Source organism: Herpailurus yagouaroundi, unplaced genomic scaffold (genome assembly GCF_014898765.1).
Source record: "Herpailurus yagouaroundi ecotype Mexico unplaced genomic scaffold, PumYag 186, whole genome shotgun sequence".
Lineage (NCBI taxonomy): Eukaryota > Metazoa > Chordata > Mammalia > Carnivora > Felidae > Herpailurus > Herpailurus yagouaroundi.
In genome coordinates, this window is record NW_024412417.1 from 35,800,394 (window position 1) to 35,807,795 (window position 7,402).

The window sequence follows — 7,402 nt, forward strand, 5'->3', positions numbered from 1 at the left end:
AAACCACAATTTCTTTATCCATTCATCAGTTGATGGACATTTAGGCTCTTTCCATAATTTGGCTATTGTTGAGAGTGCTGCTATGAACATTGGGGTACAAGTGCCCCTATGCATCAGTACTCCTGTGTCCCTTGGATAAATTCCTAGCAGTGCTATTGCTGGGTCATAGGGTAGGTCTATTTTTAATTTTCTGAGGAACCTCCACACTGCTTTCCAGAGCGGCTGCACCAATTTGCATTCCCACCAACAGTGCAAGAGGGTTCCCGTTTCTCCACATCCTCTCCAGCATCTATAGTCTCCTGATTTGTTCATTTTGGCCACTCTGACTGGCGTGAGGTGATACCTGAGTGTGGTTTTCATTTGTATTTCCCTGATAAGGAGCGACGCTGAACATCTTTTCATGTGCCTGTTGGCCATCCGGATGTCTTCTTTAGAGAAGTGTTTATTCATGTTTTCTGCCCATTTCTTCACTGGGTTATTTGCTTTTCGGGTGTGGAGTTTGGTGAGCTCTTTATAGATTTTGGATACTAGCCCTTTGTCCGATATGTCATTTGCAAATATCTTTTCCCATTCCGTTGGTTGCCTTTTCGTTTTGTTGGTTGTTTCCTTTGCTGTGCAGAAGCTTTTTATCTTCATAAGGTCCCAGTAATTCACTTTTGCTTTTAATTCCCTTGCCTTTGGGGATGTGTCGAGTAAGAGATTGCTACGGCTGAGGTCAGAGAGGTCTTTTCCTGCTTTCTCCTCTAAGGTTTTGATGGTTTCCTGTCTCACATTCAGGTCCTTTATCCATTTTGAGTTTATTTTTGTGAATGGTGTGAGAAAGTGGTCTAGTTTCAACCTTCTGCATGTTGCTGTCCAGTTCTCCCAGCACCATTTGTTAAAGAGACTGTCTTTTTTCCATTGGATGTTCTTTCCTGCTTTGTCAAAGATGAGTTGGCCATACGTTTGTGGGTCTAGTTCTGGGGTTTCTATTCTATTCCATTGGTCTATGTGTCTGTTTTTGTGCCACCTTAGCCATTTGTTAAATGAGATTCACCCATTGCTCCTGGGAAGCAGCCAGTTTGGAGAACTACTGTTCAGATCATAAAATAAAACACATTTACTCTTCGTCACGTGAGTCATTTTGGAAACTACAAACTCCCCTTCAACCTCTGATACAGGGACACTCATGACACCTGGTTATCCTTAGAACATGAAAAGGCATTTTTAAATGGAGATATTATTAATTATAAGGCTTCGCAAACCCAGGAACTGGCACATTGACTACTTAAGCTAATGGAAGTTACTATCGCTGTTCTAATCATCTTGCCGTTCCAGCCTCAGAGTAGATTCAGATCCTGGACTCTTTAGAACTTTAATCCACCACCACCAGCATCAACCACCACCCAAACATCAATAAATAATTACTGTCTGTGGTTCGGAACTCTAGGATAATTTATTCAAGCCCTTCATGTCTTTTTCTGGATCCTTTGTTTTGGATCCTAAGTCCCACCCTAATAGTTTCATGTAGTCACACCCTATACCCTAAATTCAAAGGGAGATACAATCCACAGAAGTGCAATAGTTCAAAGTGTTACAAAAGCGGGGGCGATCTTAAAAGATTCATTCTTTGTCCCTTTGTGGCTGGAGTGCAGTTCTGGAGCAACTCACTTGAGAACAAGGAAGGTGTTAATTTGAATCACTCAGTCCAGGCGGAATAGGTGAGAGTGTTCCTCACTGGGAAAACAACTCCCTGTTCCAAATTATCAGGAAACAATTTAACGATGCAGAGCTTGGCTGTGGGGAGGGAAGGGAATCGTCCCAGCTGCGGAGTTTAGGCCTCTCTCTCAGGTATATGAAGCTAGAGAAAGGTCTCAAAACAGAGCAAATGCCAACTTTTTTTCCAGAAAGTCAGGCTGATCTTGACCCCAACACAGATTGGTTCCCAGAGCCAACCCAGAGGGTCCCCAGGGTCTACGCCATTGTTTGATCTATCTTGTAGATAAGAATAATCAGGAATCGGAGGTGGAGGGGAGGAGCTTGCGATTTTGTGGAAAATCAACGGGAAGGAATGAGCTACTACTGACCATGCCTCTTAACCCAGGACAATGTCCAGGAATTAATGACCACCCCAGGGGATTCTGGGGGTGATTCTGTGTAGGGATGGAATGTATAAAGAGGAAGGAAGTGTTATTTCATGCTGCCATTTGGAAGCAACAAAGGAGATCCACGTTATAAAAACAATCAAATGTTTAAATGAACAAAGTTTTCACCACCCTGGCCTAAGAGTCACAGCTAGGATAAGACAAACTCTGGCACAAAGCTTGGGAAAGAAGGCAAGTGTTAGGGGGTTTTCTGTGGTTGGTTTGTAACAGCTTATGATTGGCTCAGTCAGTAATAATTTCTTAGCATACACGCTAGGGGCCCTGAAGCATTTCTTCCCAACAATAAATAATCCTTCGGCTCGAAAATGTTGAAGGGTGTCCCACAACACTATCTATAAATGCACGGGTAGCTTTACGAAAGCCTCCTCGTTTAAGGTTATAGACCATTACAGGCCTATTTCAAAGGAGAAGGAGGGTGAAAACAAGCTAATAGGATGAGAACAGAGACGCATTTAAAAAAACAAAACTAAAAAGACTCTACACCCACCACTGAGACTGTGGCAATAATCTTTCTCTATCCTAGATCCTTCCGGAGAGAATTTAGACTCATTCCCAAGAATGTTTGTCTTTCCTAACTGGTGGGAGGTGATCATCCTTGAGATGCTTTTGCGTTTTGTTTTTAATGCCATTTCTCTCAATATTAGTCCCTACCCAGAAGACATCGTTGTGGGGTGCCAGAGCCAGTGGGATGTAGATCTTCTAAGGTTGAAAGGAATGTTCTTTGTTTTTAAACAATGCCTTGAGAGCTCAGCCACAAACCGGAACACTCTCTTCCCATTGTTACCCCATCAGCTGATCCAGGGATAAAACAAGCCAGTGCTCTCAGGGGTCTCCAGGGGTGGGGAAAGGGAGAGCTTGGAGAGAGGGAATTAACCTTCATCACACACCTACTATCTGCCAAACCCTCTATCTCCTGGTCCCTCACAACAGCCCAGCTGGAGAGGGATTGTTGCCTATGACAATGCTGAAGGTGCCACAAGTTCAATAGCTCTCACTACGTGCCAAACACTTCGCGTACATTATCTTTCTTCATCCCCAAGGCAACTCTTAGGAGATAAATTCTATTTCCAATCCCCATTTTATACATAAAGAGATTGAAATATGGAGAGATTAAGTAGCTTGACGACATTCACAGAACTGGCAAAATGGTGACAGCGGGAATTATTCATTGGTTCATAAACATTTACTAAGCACCTACTGTGTGCCTACACTGTACTGGGTGTGGGAAGAGATGCTCAGAAAGGTCCTGGCCCTGAGTCACCTATGGCCTGGTCGAGAACCAAGAACTGGTAATCAGCCTCTACGTTATTTCAAAACACTTTTAGGGGTGCCTGGGAGGCTCAGTCAGTTGAGCATCTGACTCTTGACTTTGGCTCAGGTCATGATCTCATGGTTTATGAGTTTGAACCCTGCATCTGGCTTCATGCTGACAGCGCAGAGCCTGCTTGGGATTCCGTTGCTCCTTCTCTCTCTCAGCCCCTCCCCTGCTTCCTCTCTCTCTTTTTCTCTCTCTCTCAAAATAAATAAATAAACATTTCTTTAAAAATAAAATCTTTAGGGGCGCCTGGGTGGCTCAGTTGGTTGGACATTCAGCTTCTGCTCAGGTCATGATCTCGCAGCTGGTGAGTACGAGCTCCACGACCTGCTCTGTGCTGACAGCTCAGAGCCTGGAGCCTGCTTTGGATTCTGTGTCTGCTTCTCTGCCCCTTCCCCAGCTCACACTGTCTGTCTGTCTGTCTGTCTCTCTCTCTCTCTCAAAAATAAATAAATATTAAAAAACTTAAACATAAATAAATGAATAAATAAAATCTTTAAGGGCGCCTGGATGGCTCAGTCGGTTGAGCGTCCGACTTCGGCTCAGGTCATGGTCTCGCAGTCTGTGAGTTCGAGCCCCGCGACGGGCTGTGTGCTGACAGCTCAGAGCCTGAAGCTTGCTTCCGATTCTGTATCCCCCTCTCTCTCCGCCCCACCCATGCTTGTCCTCTGTCTCTGTCTTTCAAAAATGAATAAACATTTAAAAAATTAAAATAAATATAAATAAAACCTTTAAAAAAATAAAATAAAACACTTAAAGAGTGTTTACTATGAAGCAGGATGGAGTTGAAAGTCTCTTCTGAAGACCCCACCCCTTTCCCTCAGGGAAAATAGAATCAAGAATAAACCTCAAGAAATGCTGGAAGTTAAGAGACCCTAAAATACAGAGAACAAACTGAGGGTTGTTGGGGGTGGGGGGGGGTTAAATGGGTGATGGACATTAAGAAGGGCACTTTTTGGGATGAGCACCGGCTGTCATATGTAAGAGATGAATCACTGGGTCCTATTCCTGAAGCCAAGACTACACTAACCTGAATATAAATTAAAAAAAAAAAAAAGTGCTGGAAGGGGAACAAAGGACAAGGGTCATCAGAGGGACGGAGGGAAGGTAGAGGAAAATGGTATCACTGAAGCCAGCAGGAAGCCCTTCTACGAAAGCAGACAGCGGTGCAGCAAGATGCACAGAAAATGGTCCCTTAAACTAAGTGACATGGAGGCATCTTCTTGGCCACGCCTCCTCCCCAGGATCCTCCCTCTTCTTGAATCAGTTGCTCACTTCAAACAGCTGCCCACTCATTTCCCCCCACATCCTGCCCTCCTACAACACCTTCTCCAGGAGCTCCTGAAGTGTGATGCCTACACCATCGGCATCAATGTCACCCGTGAATTGGTCCCAAATGCAAACATAGTCCACATAGTCCCCTGAATTAGCATCCCCAGAGATGGGAACCAGGAAACTGTGCTCTAACAAGCCTTCTGGGGCTTGAAAAAGTTGAAGAGCCGCTGCCTTCTCCATCACTGCCCCGCTAGTGATCTTTCTAAATCACAAATATGCTCTTCCCATGCCTAAAACCCTTCAGACAGAAGTTTCCTGCTACCGTTCCGATGAAGTCCAAAGCTGGTCTACACCCCCAAAGTCCTCCACAACTGCCTTCCGCCCACTCACAGGTCTCATCTCTCTGGTTTCCCTATGTCCTGCAAGATTTTTCAGACATTTTGCTCCCTCTGCCCAAAACACGGTTGACCCACCACCCACTCATCCACCAACACTGAGCCTACAGGCCTGACAAGCTTCTTACTCATCTTTCATGGCTCACCTTCTAGTACTCTCTGACCACGGAGACGAGGTTCCTCAGGAGACTAGGACTACCTGTCCAAACATTTCTTGTTCTTAGAGAGAGCACCTGTGGCTTTGAGAAATGGAACCACATAGGTCCTGTTCAACAAACCCTCGCTCCGCACCAGCATAAATGCCTGGTATCAGACAGCGACTCAACAGTTCCTTCATGAATGGGCTGAATGAAGAGCCATTGTCAAGCAAAGTGAAAATGTGTCTCACTAACCTTTTCAAGAAGGGTAGCTGTGAGGATAAGGAAAGAGATAAATACATCCAGTGAAGACAGGATTTTGTCTGGTTTCATTTGCTTGAGTGGATTTTGGTTTTATCTTATTGAACATGGGAGAGATCATTCATTTGTATGCTGATGGGGCAGAGCTGAAGGGGAGAGAACCAAAGATACCAGAGAAAAGAGAGATGAAGCCAGGTGTAGCCACCTCAAGGACAGCTTCCATTTTTATCTCTCCGGTACCTATCACCTTGCTTGGAATTCCAAAGGCCCTCAGCGGTGTGTGGAATGTGAGTGAGCTAAGGAGGGGGATGCGTTCTAGACATGGCGACTCCTGCAGAGAATGATTCTTCTAGGCGGTGATGGCAGTGGCCAGCCCAAGTCTCCTGCATCCTCCGGGCTCCCAGGGCCCTCTGCAATCTCTCTGTCACACACCATGTTTGCCTGTGTTAGAAATAATGTTTAATTCTCTTTTTTTCTTGCTAGTCTCTGAACTCCTGAAGAGCAAAGTCTATGACTTTCTCTCTCCCTGTTGCACCCTGTAGGGCAAGCAAGCATATGTCTGACATCCAAAATTGTGTTGAATGGATGAGTGAGTATATCAACAAATGGATGGATGAACGAATGTATTTGCCATACATGTTAAGTCTCTACTTCCTGGGGCCATCAATCTTTTTTTAATCTGTTCAACCCTATGCTTTGTGCTGAGCTCCTACCAAATCTTCCCCCCCCCCCCGCCCCCGCCCCTGCTGTCTCCATAACTCGTCCTGGACAGCAGGAGCCTCCGCAATAGCTTCTCTGAGTCTATCAGTCAGGATCTCTAGATTACCAGCAGCAGAAACCCAGCTTTAATTGGCAAATGAAAAAGAGAAAGAGAGAGAGAGAGAAAGAGGGAAGAAAAGAAAGCAGAAAGAGTAGACGTTAGCTTATGTCCCTGAAAGGGCCCAGAGGTGACTGGATCTAGAGGCTCAAAAGGTAGCCGCAAGATTCTTTCCATGCCCTCATCTCAGTTGGGACCTCCCCACCCTAGCTGGGGGCAAAGATAGCTGCTGGCCGCCCAAGGCCCACATCCGCTCCTCAGAAGGCTTCCGATTGGTCTCCTAGGATCACATACCCGGGAGGCTGGTCTAGCGCAGATTCAGACCGGAGGCTGGTTGGTCAACCTGGCTCTTAGCCCCCTTCCGGTGGTAGAGCATCGTCTGCCAGCCCCCTCCCTCAGGGGGAAAGACAATCCCTGGAAGGAGAAGATGGGCCCACGAAAAGAAAAGGTCTTGCCCAGATTGACCCACCGGATCATTCTGGTGCTAAGCTAGAGATTCCCAGGGTCCACCTCAGAGCTACTGAACCAGAATGTCCAGAGGGCGGAGCCTAGGATCCCATACTTTTTTCAAAGTTCCAAAGTGCCAGGAAGGAACAAGTCAATCTGGGAACTAACGTCGGAGCTGAAGGCACCTGGCTTCGGAAGTGTCACAGACCTGAGCTGCAATCTGGCTGTGCCACCAGCTGGCTGTGTGGCCCAGGCCAAATGACTCTGCTGCTCGGAGCCTGACTTTCCCAACTGGCCGGGGGAACAGAAAATAAAGGGGTGGCCGGGGGTGGGGTGGGGGGTATATGGGAATCGTACTTCGCTGCCAGGGCTTTTGAGAGAATTCAGTGAGGTATGAGATGAGAGATGGTCTAGCACAGGTTCAGTAAATGAGAATTTCCTCTCCCTCCTCCCCCTTCTCACTCTCCATTTTAATGCATCACCAAGTCCTGTAGATTCTACCTCTGAAGCACCTTTCGGTTCTGTGCACGTGCCTCCTTACCCCGACTCCCACCTCCTTTTCACCTACCATCATCTTTTGTCTGGGTCCCTACAGTAGCTTCTCACTGCCT